Source organism: Thalia democratica, chromosome 4 (genome assembly GCF_965202585.1).
Source record: "Thalia democratica chromosome 4, ktThaDemo2.hap1.1, whole genome shotgun sequence".
NCBI classification, from domain to species: domain Eukaryota; kingdom Metazoa; phylum Chordata; class Thaliacea; order Salpida; family Salpidae; genus Thalia; species Thalia democratica.
The window spans coordinates 24860129-24877190 of NC_139168.1; the positions used below are offsets into that span (position 1 = coordinate 24860129).

Here is a 17062-nt window from a genome sequence, read left to right on the forward strand (position 1 = left end):
AAAACTTTTACAAATGGGCCTTTATATTTAAGAGAAAGTGACAGTAGTTTTTTATTATAGCTTGTTTTATAACAAACTTGATTTAAGCTGCTACTTTTTACTTGATTACTACAGTCATTTAACAACTAAGACCTGCGAGAAACTTATTCTGGAAAATTTACCATTTTACTTGTAAAGATGAGAGCATAGGTGCTTTCCAAAAGGGTGGGTCAAAGGTTCTCGATAAAAACTGGGTGCAAAACAATTGAAGTTCTTAAAAACATTTTTAAGAAACCATATCTTAAAAAGAAATAAAAGTTTGAAAAACATTTAAATTAATTTTGAAGGTTTTATCAATATCTACAACCAATTCTTTGTTTTTTTGCAAAACTTTCAATATTTTTTGAGATATTTAAAAATAACTTAAAATCACTTTATTTTAAATTTTTATTTAGACTTAACTCAAAAACGTGACCATAAAAATTAAACTTCTGCAGCTGAGACCAAAGACACGGTAAGTGACGAAGAGAAGCAACAATCAGGCAGGTGAAGTTCTTTGAAAATATAAAAAGAAATGATTATTTTATACGAACTAAAAAAGGATAATTATTTTGTATGAATATTAAAAAGAACGGCTATTTTATAGGAATGCAGCCAGGAATGACTATTTTGCAATTCTCTCCTTGTGTTTGCATTTGTCTGAAAGCGCTAGAGTAAGGAGATTTGAGTAAGAATTGAAGTTGCGGTAAAAAGTTTTCTCGTGTCTTGATTGGTTTTCAGTAAAGTTGTTTAGGTATAAAACGCAAAGTGATAAGAAAAATAAAAAACTTAGTAGCTTATTTGCAGGTTTAAAATATTTATGTAAGTTTGAGCTTTTGTTAAGCTCGGACAGATTTTAATATAAAGTTTTTTTCAAAGTAATTTTTTTTAAACGTTTTGAAAAATATTTATAAACATGCTTCTTAATACTATATACTATAAAACACACACGTAATATATTTTTATAGAATCTTTCTAAGGCTAAATATAAAACTCTTACAAAATTATTCATAACATCGTGAGCGTTTTATCTTTTTTTAGTTTACTGTTCAGACTAAAAAAAAATTAGTTGAGAACTTAGTAATGCATTTTATTCTAAACATAACAAAAGAATCAACATCATAATAAAATATAATAAATTTATGGCCTATAGGGGTTTAACTTGTGTTTTACAAATTATTGCTTTTGTAATTTCTTTTATCTAACTAAGCTACAACTTATAATTTTAGTTGCAACAATTAATTTAGTCAAGTTATTTAGTCTCGGTAGTTGCTCAGGTTTTTATGTACTTTTTTAAAAGTATTACTAAGCAAATTTATAAAAAAAACATGTTTTCAACAAAAAAAAAATTCATTTAGTGCGGACATAATAAAGGCTACAAAATTTCAAACGTTTCTAGCTGTCAATAACTTTTAAAGTTAGAAAAAAGTTAGAAAACTACTTAACGAAACACATACATATTTTACAATTAGTTTTTTTTAATATTTTATTGATTGAAAAATCTAAAAGTTTCAAACACTAAACTTAAACATTTTATGTTTTATTTCTAATCAATCTTTTGCGATTTTTGCAAATGTAAAAAACTGCGTTTTTTATTTCAGGAAGTATTTGGAATTGTACCATAACGATTAAGCAGTTTACTCGGTTATTAAGACCAAACAAGGTTAATAATAAATTAGTTAAATTGAACTTAAAATTTAAACGTGTAACAGTTCGAATGAACTTAAAATTTCAACTTTAAAATTGAAAAAGTTCAAATGAACTCATAAATCAGACTTAAGTTCATTTAGGGTTCAAACGAACTTAACAACCAAACTTAAGCAATTAAACAGTTCAAATAAAGTTATATTTTATAAGTAAAACATTTAAACAGTTCAAGTTAAAACTTTACTATTAGCATGAATTAAAAAGTATGAAGTAAAACAAATTTAAAAAGTCTCAAAGACTGCTTACAGTAACTTTAAATTTTTATTTTTATCTTTTTAACGTTTTTCTAGTAGAACTAAGATAAGTTTTTGTATTTAAAAGCAATTAAAAGAGGTTTTAAAGTGAAAATAAAAAGTATAAAAAATTCTTTAAAAATTCGACATATATTTTATTGATCTATATTTATTTAAAAAAATATTCTATAAAAAACAATTGCAAGTTTTTATTTATTGTACGATATTAAATCAAACACTTGATATTAAAAACTTATCCGTTTTAAAAAGCTTTCATTTTTTATTAACTTTTATTAAATTTCATTACGCAAACAGTGTTTTGCTCAAAAAGTTCATTGGTACTTAAGGTTAAATTCTTTAAACTTCGCGAATAAATAGCAATGTGATAAGCGATTGTGGTGTAAATTTTTGTTGCGAAATGATATTCGAGCAACAATCTTGTAATATGAACATGCTGCAATCTTGCACTGAGGACATGCAGAATCTTGTACTGAGGACATGCAGCCATATTGTACTGAGGACATGCAGCAATATTGCACTGAGGACATGCAGAATCTTGTAATGAGGACATGCGGCAATTTTGCACTGAGGACATACAGCAATTTTGCACTGAGGACATGCAGAATCTTGTACTGAGGACATGCGGCAATTTTGCACTGAGGACATACAGCAATTTTGCACTGAGGACATGCGGCAATCTTGTACTGAGGACATACAGCAATTTTGCACTGAGGACATGCAGCAATTTTGCACTGAGGACATGCGGCAGTTTTGTTTTTATTCGTGATACATTGGCTTCACCTTTCTTACCTAAACGTTTTAAATTTATTTTAAAAGCTTTTAATTTTAATCAAAAAAAAATTTTTTTTTGCTAAATCAAATATTCTCAATAAAAAAACATTATAATTTGTAATCAGTATTAAATAAGCTTTATAAATTCCAGTTTCATTAAATAACAGTTAAAAACAAAATCAAAAAGTTTTACTTGTATTATAAATCGCGACCTAGGTTACGTCTACTGTTCTAACAATTACGTTTTCCAGTATGATGAGCACAATTTAACCTTAAACAAAGTTTAGGTAGAGTTATTGATCTATTAGGTCTATTTGTCAAGCGAACGAACTTTTTTCAAATCCAGAAGCGGGTCAAAATAACTTAATTTTTTTTAAATAATTAATACTAAAACTTATTTTTTATTACATTTCAAATTTGTTTATCATATTATTCAATACAGGTTGGCATTCTTAATCATTAATATAATGGGACAATTATTAGGGGGAAATTTGTTTTTTTCAGGCGGTCCAGGTTTTTATAAATTATATATCGGGCCGGACATACAAAAAAATAACAAATCTTTACAAGCCGTGTAATTGAAAAAAAAAATTTAAGGTGAACTATATTTAAAACAGCACTACTGTGTACTAAAATTCGAATTTAGAAAAATCAATTTTAGTTGTTTTGCGAGCTAGATGATGTAGCGAGCCGAATTCGATCCGAAGTATGTGCGCTTTCAATACTAAAGCAGTAATCATCTACTAGCTGACAACTAATTGATATTAGATGGTCAATTTTCTTTTACTAACTTTCGGAAATAGAATAGGAGTAGAAATATTGATAGGATGCTTTGATTCTGTTTTTTTTTTATTATGAAAGTTTAGTATGCATAAGTAAAAATCTATAACTTGTACTGGAAACATGCAAAAACTTTTACTGAAAACATTTTGCATTTTTACTAAAAACTTTATGCAGTTTTTATTAGAAACGTGCGGTATTCTTGTTTACATTCGTGATAGATTGGTCACACCTGCCTTGTCAGTTTGTTTCAATTCTTGTTAAAAGCTTAAATTTTTGGTTTCTACTAACTTCAGTAATTTTTATTTAGACAATTCTCTTTACCTTAACCGTTATGCGGAGGTAACCAAAATGAATTGAAAATTTTGAAGTGTAACTGTCAATTACCACTTTACTGTAAACAATCAGTAGCTAGATTAAAAGCACGTGCCAAATCTCACGGCTTTTTTTTTCTTTACAAACCTAAATATATTCTAACTTGTATACAGAAGAACTTGTTAAGATATTAAAAAAAAAAAAAAATATTTTAAAGAACAAGTCAACACCAAATTTATTTGTATTCTAACTTGTGCCTAAAAAGCTTCGATGCTTATCCAACTTAAGTTTGTATAAAACAAACAAACTTTACTGCTTGTTGTTTTTCAGGAAAACTGTTTTGTAATTCTTAAACCTAAACTAGTCACTATAAATAAAAACTCTAGCCTGGTTTGTCTACATTTTGTGTTTTTTTTTAAGATTCAACGTTTTGTGTATATATGTATGAACCTAACTTTTAAGTGAATACATAATACATTTAAAACTTATTAACTTTATTTATTTTAGCTTGTGAAAACAATCTTTTTTAGTCTACTGTTTGAAAACGTGTAATAATTTGTAAACTATTTAGAATTTTATGTTTGAATACAGATCACTTTACATGATTACACACTACTAAAGTTTAAAAGTTTACATAGAATCTATTTGATGCACTTGTATCTTAAAAACTTTAAAACTTTTTTATACATAATAAAATTTCACTTTAATTTTAATGAATCAAAAATTTCATCATTAAAAATACTGTTTAATTAACTTTTAATAAACCCTTAAGACGATTTGTAACTATTATTTTTTGTTTAAAGTTTAAACGTTGTGTGTAGTTGCTTAATTAAATTTTATTTTTGAATATTTCCATTATTTGTTTGTTTGCAATTACATATACCGATTTTTTTTGTTAGATAACTTGTATTTAGTCAGTAATACTAACTTAACTGTGTTTACTTAACGAAGTTTAATTACTTGTACTAATCCTTGTCTTAGTTATTTATCTTGAGCTTTTCTATATAAATAAGTATTAGTACAAAATTTGTACCGAAAACAAAGGAGATCGTTTAGCTTTAATATCAATCTAAAAAGTAGTTTAAAAAGAGCTAGTTGTATACTTAAGCAATAAAATTAAAATCAGAATGCTTTGATTTTTTTCATGTACAATAAGCTTCAATTGGACATCTATACTAAAGCATGAAATTACGGTGTCGAAGTAAACACTTCTAGATCTATCCTAAGTACTTACTATACTAGCAAACATACTATAAAGTTCACACGTTTAAATTTAAAGCCTAGTCACAATAGGAAGATATCAACAGTATTTTTAACAATGTTTAGTAAAACATTGTTAGCATATTTTTAAAGTTTAGGCTGATATGAAGCTTTTTTTTAATGTTTCCCATTAAGATGTTTCGTTTTTTTTTTACATTCTTAACTTTGGTCACCACAATCACTTTACTTTTTTAGTGGTTTTTAATTTGCTAGTGATAATAAGAATAACTGAACACCCTTTTTCATCAAAAAAATAATTTACTAAAAAAGACGTTGTTTAATCGAAAAATTTTTTATGAAATTTTTTTTTATAAGTCCTTTCTAAAATGTTAAGTGAAACTTTAAAAGTTTTTCAATTATTCGTTTTGTCTTTTTAAGGTGTGTAAAACACGACCGTACTTGTATACATTTATGCTCAGTTTTAAGCATATGTGCATGCATTTTTAAACATATTTTTCTCGTTGGTATAATAACATAAATTTATTACAGAACATTTTAAGCGTTAAACATGCTTGTATATATTAAAATTAGTTGTGCGGCTTTTGATTTTATTATAAAGTATACACAGTAAAAAATTAAAACATATAAACATAGCTTGTTAGTTCTAAAAAAACAGTTTATACAGTATTTCAATACATTTCAATCTTTTTATTTGCATAATTTTGGTATATTTTTACGCACTGTTCGTTTAAGCATTCGTTTAGCATTCAAAAGCTAAACAAAAACTTTATTCAGAAACAAAACTATAAAACTATTCCATTATATCAAAAACATTTGTAATTGAAAAAGAGTGTTTGTTTAATAATAATTTAAATTATTAACCAACTTTTAGCTGTCGAATTAGATGAACATTACATTGGTTGTACATTGTTTATCTAAAGAAATTTGTTTTTTTTTTTCAAATTTCATTAGTTTAATTTAATCTACTAAGGCTGGTATAAAAACTGATAAATTTTTACAAAATAAATAAGTAAACAAATTTTCAAAACCTTTAAACTTTAGTTAGTCATGTAAGCAACTAGGAAACATAGGTTTATATAACACAATTCGTTTAAAAAATCACTTTTCTCTCCGCAGATGACCCTCACACAAGGGAACTTTTAATATACTGATTAGCATTAATTAATTAGAAACAGGGCGTTGCATTGCGTGCCGAAAACTTTGAGAGAATTCAGTAAATTCGAAAGAATGAATTCAGACAAACTGAAACGAGGTCAGGTACGTTGAAACGACCGACCTCAATTCTCTGAAAGCCTGACCTCATTTCGAGAGCCCCGAGGCGGTTTCAGGACACCGAAAATTTTTACGAGAACGTCAGTTGTACAAAAAGAAATATGAATAATTTGAATAGGAATACGAGTTTAAATGTTTTCAAAGTTAATTATTTTCTTAGTGACTAATTTAATTTTAGAAGTATTTTTAATGTAATGATAGTCAGATATTTTTTTAATATTTTATTTATCTTTTATTTAAGTTTTCTTTTTGAAATTCATTTAAAGTAAAAGTGAAAATTTTAGTAGTAATAAATATGTTTTAAAAACAAACTAGCTGCATTATGCAATGTTAGTTAACTGTTACTAACAAATTAGAACAAACATGTTTTAAAAGTAATAGTAGTACATAGTAGTAGAAAGTTTGAATGAATTTTTTGTTTCCAATAAAACTCAAGCAACACCTAAATATGCATTCTTAATCATTAATATAATGGGACAATTATTAGGGGGAAATTTGTTTTTTTCAGGCGGTCCAGGTTTTTATAAATTATATATCGGGCCGGACATACAAAAAAATAACAAATCTTTACAAGCCGTGTAATTGAAAAAAAAAAATTTAAGGTGAACTATATTTAAAACAGCACTACTGTGTACTAAAATTCGAATTTAGAAAAATCAATTTTAGTTGTTTTGCGAGCTAGATGATGTAGCGAGCCGAATTCGATCCGAAGTATGTGCGCTTTCAATACTAAAGCAGTAATCATCTACTAGCTGACAACTAATTGATATTAGATGGTCAATTTTCTTTTACTAACTTTCGGAAATAGAATAGGAGTAGAAATATTGATAGGATGCTTTGATTCTTTTTTTTTTATTATGAAAGTTTAGTATGCATAAGTAAAAATCTATAACTTGTACTGGAAACATGCAAAAACTTTTACTGAAAACATTTTGCATTTTTAGTAAAAACTTTATGCAATTTTTATTAGAAACGTGCGGCATTCTTGTTTACATTCGTGATAGATTGGTAACACCTGCCTTGTCAGTTTGTTTCAATTCTTGTTAAAAGCTTAGATTTTTGGTTTCTACTAACTTCAGTAATTTTTATTTAGACAATTTTCTTTACCTTAACCGTTATGCGGAGGTAACCAAAATGAATTGAAAATTTTGAAGTGTAACCGCCAATTATCACTTTACTGTAAACAATCAGTAGCTAGATTAAAAGCACGTGCCAAATCACACGGCTTTTTTTTTCTTTACAAGCCTAAATATATTCTAACTTGTATACAGAAGAACTTGTTAAGATATTTAAAAAAAAAAAAATATTTTAAAGAACAAGTCAACACCAAATTTATTTGTATTCTAACTTGTGCCTAAAAAGCTTCGATGCTTATCCAACTTAAGTTTGTATAAAACAAACAAACTTTACTGCTTGTTGTTTTTCAGGAAAACTGTTTTGTAGTTCTTAAACCTAAACTATTCACTATAAATAAAAACTCTAGCCTGGTTTGTCTACATTTTGTGTTTTTTTTTTAAGATTCAACGTTTTGTGTATATATGTATGAACTTAACTTTTAAGTGAATACATAATACATTTAAAACTTATTAACTTTATTTATTTTAGCTTGTGAAAACAATCTTTTTTAAGTCTACTGTTTGAAAACGTGTAATAATTTGTAAACTATTTAGAATTTTATGTTTGAATACAGATCACTTTACATGATTACACACTACTAAAGTTTAAAAGCTTAAATAGAATCTATTTGATGCACTTGTATCTTAAAAACTTTAAAACTTTTTTATACATAATAAAATTTCACTTTAATTTTAATGAATCAAAGATTTCATCATTAAAAATACTGTTAAATTAACTTTTAATAAACCCTTAAGACGATTTGTAACTATTATTTTTTGTTTAAAGTTTAAAAGTTGTGTGTAGTTGCTTAATTAAATTTTATTTTTGAATATTTCCATTATTTGTTTGTTTGCAATTACATATACCGATTTTTTTTGTTAGATAACCTGTATTTAGTCAGTAATACTAACTTAACTGCGTTCACTTAACAAATTTTAATTACTTGTACTAATCCTTGTCTTAATTATTTATCTTGAGCTTTTCTATGTAAATAAATATTAGTACAAAATTTATACCAAAAATAAAGGAGATCGTTTAGCTTTAATATCAATCTAAAAAGTAGTTTAAAAAAAGCTAGTTGTATACTTAAGCAATAAAATTAAATTCAGAATGCTTTGGATTTTTTTGATGTATATTACAATAAGCTTCAGTTGGACATTTATACTAAAGTATAAAATTACGATGTCAAAGTAAACACTTCTAGATCTATCCTAAGTACTTACTATACTAGCAAACATACTATAAAGTTCACACGTTTAAATTTAAAGCCTAGTCACAATAGGAAGATATCAACAGTATTTTTAACAATGTTTAGCGAAACACTGTTAGCATATTTTTAAAATTTAGGCTGATATGAAACTTTTTTTTAATGTTTCCCATTAAGATGTTTCGTTTTTTGTTTACATTTTTAACTTTGGTCACCACAATCACTTTATTTTTTTAGTGGTTTTTATGTTGCTAGTGATAATAAGAATAACTGAACACTTTTTTTCATCAAAAATTTAATTTTACTAAAAAAGACGTTGTTTAATCGAAAAATTTTTTATGAAATTTTTTTTTATAAGTCCTTTCTAAAATGTTAAGTGAAACTTTAAAAGTTTTTCAATTATTCGTTTTGTCTTTTTAAGGTGTTTAAAACACGACCGTACTTGTATACATTTATGCTCAGTTTTAAGCATATGTGCATGCATTTGTAAACATATTTTTCTCGTTGGTATAATAACATAAATTTATTACAGAACATTTTAAGCGTTAAACATGTTTGTATTTATATATTATTATTTGTATATTTGTATTTATATTAAAATTAGTTGCGCGGATTTTGATTTTATTAAAAAGTATACACAGTAAAAAACTAAAACATGTAAACATAGTTTGTTAGTTCTAAAAAAAAACAGTTTATACAGTATTTCAATACATTTTAATCTTTTTATTTGCATAATTTTGGTATATTTTTACGCATTGTTCGTTTAAGCATTCGTTTAGCATTCAAAAGCTAAACAAAAACTTTAATCAGAAACAAAACTATAAAACTATTCCATTATATCAAAAACATTTGTAATTGAAAAAGAGTGTTCGTTTAATAATAATTTAAATTATTAACAAACTTTTAGCTGTCGAATTAGACGAACATTAAATCATCCATTATACATTATAGGTTATACATTGTTTATTTAAAGAAATTAGTTTTTTTTTTCAAATTTCGTTAGTTTAATTTAATCTACTAAAGCTGGTATAACAACTGATAAATTTTTACAAAATGAATAAGTAAACAAAATTTTCAAAACCTTTAAACTTTAGTTAGTCATGTAAGCAACCAGGAAACATAGGTTTATAAAACACAATTCGTTTAAAAAATTACTTTGATTACTTTTCTCTCCGCAGATGACCCTCACACAAGGCAACTTTAAATATACTGATTAGCATTAATTAATTAGAAACAGGGCGTTTCATAGCGTGCCGAAAACTTTGAGAGAATGAATTCAGTAAATTCGAAAGAACGAGTTCAGACAAACTGAAACGAGGTCAGGTACGTTGAAACGACCGACCTCAATTCTCTGAAAGCCTGACCTCATTTCGAGAGCCCCGAGGCGGTTTCAGGACACCGAAAATTTTTACGAGAACGTCAGTTGTACAAAAAGAAATATGAATAATCTAAAAAGGAATACGAGTTTAAATATTTTCAAAGTTAAACATTTTCTTAGTGAGTAATTTAATTTTAGAAGTATTTTTAATGTAATGATAGTCAGAATTTTTTGAAATATTTTATTTATCTTTTATTTAAAGTTTTCTTTTTGAAATTCATATAAAGTAAAAGTGAAAATTTTAGTAGTAATAAATATGTTTTAAAAACAAACTAGCTGCATTATGCAATGTTAGTTAACTGTTACTAACAAATTAGAACAAACATGTTTTAAAAGTAATAGTAGTACATAGTAGTAGAAAGTTTGAATGAATTTTTTGTTTCCAATAAAACTCAAGCAACACCTAAATATGCTTTATCTACTTTCGTTCTTTTTATGGATATTTCAATTGTTGCACATAAACGGAAATAAAGATGTTTTAAAATGCATATATAACTTCAAAAAAAGTTTTTTTTTGCATTCAACGATTGAAACAATCAAATTTGTAAATTGTTATAAGGCAACCCATAAATTTACTAATAAAATAAATTATACAAGAAGTGTTCAACAATGACATTACGTGAAAACTAAAATGAACAGTATTTGAAAAACATAAACTAGAATAGTCAACAACTCGCAACTTAAACATTAAATATAAAAAAGCTTAAACATTACATAACATTGTGTAAGTTTTTAGTATCTTTATACTATTGCTAGTTGCAACTGCAATGTAAATTCGTTATAAAACACTTTAAACAGATTTTTTTTTGAAAATTGCTGTTAGTCAATAAGATATAATTTTTATAGTTTTGAACATTGAGTCTTTTTATTAATTTAACTAGTATAAATCAAAAATCTCTTTAAAATTGAACTTCACACTAGTGTATGGAAATTAATTAATTCAGTGAAGTTACGATTGCTATAATACTTTTATTATTAAACTTATATAGTTTAAATCAATAAAAAAAATTTTTGATTAACAAGCTGTCCGAAATATATTTTACTACACTCTGTTATCTTGAACTCTTCACTTGCATCATCTTTATTTAAAAGAGTTGTAAACACACACCATGACTTGTCTTTCCGGGAAGGTAGCCTTGGTCACCGGAGCTTCGATTGGCATCGGCCGAGCAGTGGCCGAAAAGTTGGTGAAGCTCGGCATGAAAGTAGTGGGCTGCGCTCGGAACGAGTCCGCTCTGAAACAAGTAGCAAGCGAGGCGAACCGCGCGGGGCCGGGCGAAATGCTGCCCGTGAAGTGCGACCTGACAAGCGAGTCTCAGGTGCTGGACATGTTCAGGGTCATCGAGGAAAAGTTTGGCAAGCTTCACGTTTGCGTCAACAACGCGGGACTCGGTCACGATGCGCCACTGCTTTCCGGCGAAACAAAAGTTAGTTTGTAAACTGTTGCTTGTTTAGAAAAAATAATTCAGTAAAGTCTTAACAAACTTTAACAGGGTTTGCCACACTTTTATGTTGCTCAGGCCAATTCCAGGCTAGTTTGAACTTTTTTTTACAAATTTAGATTAGTTTTGATACTATCCTAAATGTAAAACTGTTTAGAACTACTTTTTTTTAAATAGTATAGTTTTATATATGTTGTCATTTTGTTATTAAGTTTTAAATATTTAGCTTAGTTAACTTTTTTTTCAATTTTTGACTCATACTACTTTTTTCAATTTTCTTATAAACTCAATCTGGTTTTTGATCATTCAAGATGGCTTTTTTGCTTCAAAGAGTAGTAACCCTACATATACTTGTTGTGTCTTAAATTCATTTAAATAATTTAATTTTTAAAGTTTTTAATATACTTTAGATAAAGTTTTAACAAGTTAAATATCAAATTAGGTTACATTTAAACTAAAAAAATATTTTAGAGCTATAAAGTTAAAAGTAAAAAACCAACTTATTCTATTTCTCTATAAACTTGAAGTTTGACCACAACTACTGTTGCTAGAATATTCTTTGCAACCGAGTGTTCACACAGGAGTGGAAAAACATACTCGACGTGAACGTGCTCGGTTTGTGCGTTTGCACGAGAGAAGCGTACAAGCTGATGGAAGTGGGCGGCGTTGACGACGGCCACTTCGTCAACATTGTCGGCCAGTCCGGTCGCACGGTCCACCCGTCATTGCCGTTCTACTCGGCCACCAAGTTCGCCGTGAGCGCAATCACCGAAGGACTGAGGAGAGAGCTCAGAGCCAAACGCAGCCACATCAGGAGCACGGCGATCTCGCCCGGGTACACCGAAACCGACTTCGCATTCAGGTGTGTTTTGAGCGTATTAAAATTTTTAAGCAAATGGTTGAAAACAATTTTTTCATTGTTTTGAAATACTCAGTACCTTACTTTTTTAGGTATAAAATTACGTAAAATAAATTATACCTCTGAAATTATATTAAGCTTTCATAACCTTTAAGTATAAATTTTAAAGAATTAAACTAGTTAAAATTAATGGTGATCAAGTATAAAATACTAATCCATTAATTAAAGTATATACCAAGTTATTAGCAGTACTAGATTTATAAGTTGTTTTTATTGTCTTCTGATTTGTTTAAACAAGAGCTTTATAAATCAATCAATTTTAATAATAACGAAAAATCATGCACAAACCTTAAAAACAAAATATCGTAACTAAAACACATGCAGCTTAACCTAAACTTTTTCAATGAAAATTATATTTTAAATAAGTTTAAATCTGACCTTTTTTAGAATATTTTTATTAAATACGAAATTTGATTTATTTTACCACTTTTTTTTCTTTGAGTTTTTTAAATCTTTTTTGTACATCTTCTGCGATTTCTATACTTAATTTTTACGCCATCAAATGGTATTACTAGTATAAGTGTTGTAACTCAATGAACTCAGTTACTTTTCTTAGTTATATATAACTGTTTAACTATAGTTTATAAGCTTTATTATGTGAAACTGATTTTTCTAAATTAATATAAAATCTATGAAATTGAAACAGTTACTATCAGTTTTTATATCTTATTTTTCTGTTTTAGTAGATAAGCTGAAATTAACTTGTTGTAAAGTCATAATTTAAAATGTATAACGATGTATTTATTTTCTAACTACTTCATTTCAAACTTGTTCAATTAGTTTTTTCAGCGTGCATCTCCGTAACTTTTTTTAATTTTCACAACCTCTAACACGCAGGTCCAGAGCGAACGATCCTGAAAAAGCAAGGCGAGCCTACACGAGGTTCAAATGCTTGCAAGCGAGCGACATCGCCGACACGGTTGCTTTCGTGCTTCGATCGCCCAAACACGTGGACTTCAACGACATCTTCGTGCGACCCACTGAGCAATCTTATTAATATACTTACCTTCAGTTTATATATGAACAATTATTTGCATTTTTGTTTTAGTGTTGTTTTCTGCAGCCAAATTTACTATTGTGTGTGGCTAGTGATCTACCGGATACAAGATCAGGCCGGACATTGCCTTTTTGGATTTGTATCAGGGTCCGGCCGTGTCTGAAAGTTGTGGATCCGGTAGAAAACTTACGTTGGTGATTAACTCATAGTTGTCTTGATTCCGTACATGACAAACCAATACTTTTCATATTCAGTAATATAAATTTTGATGATTTTATTTCATTTTTAAATAAACCAGTTTCAGTATAGTAAAACTTTTTTTATAGTTTATCAAAAACAGTTTCTTCCTTGAAATTGTGTAACTGATTTTTGTTAGCATGTGTTTTGATTTTTTTGTTTTATTTCGTTTACATTAAAATAATTATAAAAATCTGCACAATAAATTTTATTCATTAAAAAATCATTTTGACATTTAATTTTCAAAACTTGAACAATAAACGATTATACTATGCAAAAACTTTTTTTATAGTTTGGCTGCAGAAAGACAACATAATAGCACAAACTTATTAGAAACAAATATTTGTATCCATTAATGTATTCATATTTCAAAAGAAAATATGTAAATAATAACATTTCTGACTTATAGTTTATAAAGTTTAATAAACTTATATTTGCTTAAACAACACATTTATTTAGTTGAAAAAGTTTTGCTTTTTTTATATGTTAAGAAAAGTTATTATTATCAAAAATATTTGTTTGATCCTATAAAGCGCACTTTATAAAACTACAAATAAAAATTTAAAGTAATTCAATATTTTCAATCTTTTTGTTTTTGTAGCATAATTTAATTAAGCTTCATTGTTCAATTGTTTAGCTTGTTTGAACTAATTGAGTATGCCTCTATAAAAAAAAAATAGATTATTTTTTGATTTTTTAAACTTCTCAATTTTTAACAAATTTTGTTGATTAAGTTTAATTAAAAGAAGTTACCTGACTGTTTCCAATTTTTTAATCAGGATTTCTTAAAGTAGGCGGTATCACCAACAAGAGGCAAAAGATAGTAAGAGCGCGAAAAGTTAAATGACTTGTTAGCTAGTAAATGGGCGGTATTTGTTTATTTGTTAATTGTTTAACGTTATATGGTTATTTAAGTAACTTGTACCAAGTGTGTGAAAATGAAAAAATATACTCTGCTTAAACACGTTGCAAAATAATTCTTCTCTAAAATAAACCTTGTTTATTCAACTTAATTACAATATGCAGTTACTTTAAAGTTAAAGAAAAAAGCTTTTTAAAAATCTGTCAAGCTTTTTTTAATTATGTTAAAAAGCAAGCTTTTATTTACGCTCAACTATTTAATTACGCAAGTAAGTGTGTATGATATTCATTTAGCTGTAAATATTATTATTTTTATTTGTAAAGCAAACTACTTTGAACTTAATTACAGTTATACAAATGAGTAAAAAAAATTATTTAGGTATAACATTCTATGAAGAAGTTCTTTTTTCAATTCTAAGCTTAATTGCAAAAATCTAAAAAGTAGATAAACCTAGAAAACTAAATCAAATCTAAAATAATTTTTGTTCGAAACTAAATTATAACCAAAAAATAATTATGCTTCAAACTTTTTAGAAATTAAAAGTTGCTTAAAAATTTTTTTTTTTTAATTATGTAGCATGTTTTAGAAACTGTAATTTTTTTTTCTGATTTGTTTTTGCCTTTGTAACTGATTAGTAAGGAATTGATGCTACAGCAAGAAAAGAGTAACTGTACCCATTTATTGTACACTCAAAAAGTCTCAATAACTTCCAAGCTTTATTTACAAAAACAAACAGCAACAATAAACTTTTTCTCGCAGATTTAGCTGACAAGGAGGCCGCTCGAGACCATGCTTCAGACGATCATAACGATTATGATCAAGAAGATGAAGTAGAAAATAATGTTGTTTATGATGGAAGTGAAGCTAGAAGGAGAAGGAGGAGAAAACCTACTGATCAAAGTAACTTTATTTTAATAAAGGTAGACTTGTTTTTAGTTAAGTAGGTAATAAGACACTTTAAATATTTCTTCAGACGATCATAACGATTGGTACAATCAAGGTGAAGATGAAGTAGAAAATAATGTTGTTTATGATGGAAGTGAAGCTAGAAGGAGAAGGAGAAGACCTACTGATCAAAGTAACTTTATTCTTGTTTTTGTGGACTAAAGTATACTTATTTTTAGTTTAGTTGACAGTATAACAGTTCTAATATGTAGTACTGTCTAATACGGTGATTCAGACGATCATAACAAAGATGGAAAAAAAAATTATATCAAAATAGTTTATGACAAACGATTTCATAAACTCTATTTCTTTTTCTATCAATTACAAAATATATTTTTATAGACGATCACGATGGGGAAATCCCGTGCGAGTGGAGCTGGGCCGATTGTGACGTCACGTGTGGGGGCGGGATGCAGACAAGCGTGGTGACGTGGAAGGCCGAGGGCGACACCGAGTGTGACCCGCCCAAGCAGAGGCAATGCAACGTGCAGCCCTGCAACTAGGAGCTGAAACGGACATTTTGGCATTTTTTTTGAGTTTCCATCCCGGTTTTTCATTTTTGAATAATTTTAGCTTTTTTTCTCGAAAATATTAAGTTGGATTTATACGTTTTTTCATTTGATGCTGCGAATGTTTAACGTTTGTTTTGTAAGTTGAAGAACAAATAAACACAGAGTGCAACTTATTTTGTTTGAATCATTTCAATGGGTTATCATTATAAACTTAATTAAATGTAGAATTGAAAAATAATACCTTTGTTAACAAGTTTATTAACACTCAAACTCTAAGATGTTTTTTAAATTTGTAAGTTTTAATCAACTCTTGTACAAAAATTTCTTACACTATTTATTGTCATTTACCTTTAGTCTTTTTTTTTAGTTTGGCATTTTATTCTAATCGTACCTTTGTTTAACATATTAAAGTTTATCATTAAATTGTCATAAGTTTTTAGTTTGAAAATAAAGTTATAATTAACTAGTACAGTGGTTATCAAGCTAATTAAAACCTGTGTACACCCCAAACACACTGTGGGTGCACACCCCAAATAGCAAAATAGATGTGCTCTTCATCAAGAATGGGTAGTGTCAAAAGCCTTAAAAACACTTGAAACCTTTTTTTTGGATTCATTAATAACTTCAGCATGTCTAGTTTAAGTTTCAGAACTCGCTTTAAATACACTTAGGACTTTTTATTTAATTCTTCATAATGAACTCCAGAACTTCTTGTGTAAACTTTAAGTTTTAGAATAGTTTTTCATGCACTCTAAAACAGAGTTCGTGCAACCCCAAAATATATTTTGTGCACAATTAGGTAGCCTCTGAACTAGTAGTTGGTATGTTGCATGACAACTTACTCGGAACTGCGCGTAAGTTTTTGATACGATTTATTGAACAAAAATAATTACTACAATTGTAACACGTTTTAATGCAATGTAATTTATCACAACTACAAGATCGTAAAATAAAGTAAAATCCTTGTAGATTTTAACTAAAAGAATCGTTTAATTCTTTAAAAAAAACTCTTTTTGTTGCACGCACAGCCATAATAGTAGAAAGTAATTTTAAAATGCGCTTTACTTAGTTAAATAAGTACCTGTAAGTGTATAAAACTTATAAAGTTT

General features: G+C 27.6%; 1 pseudogene; it reads left to right on the plus strand.

Annotated features, from left to right (window-relative positions):
* The first annotated feature begins 11148 nt into the window (after positions 1–11148).
* LOC145833162 (dehydrogenase/reductase SDR family member 11 pseudogene) lies at positions 11149–13397 on the plus strand (annotated as a pseudogene).
* Positions 13398–17062: the final 3665 nt, after the last annotated feature.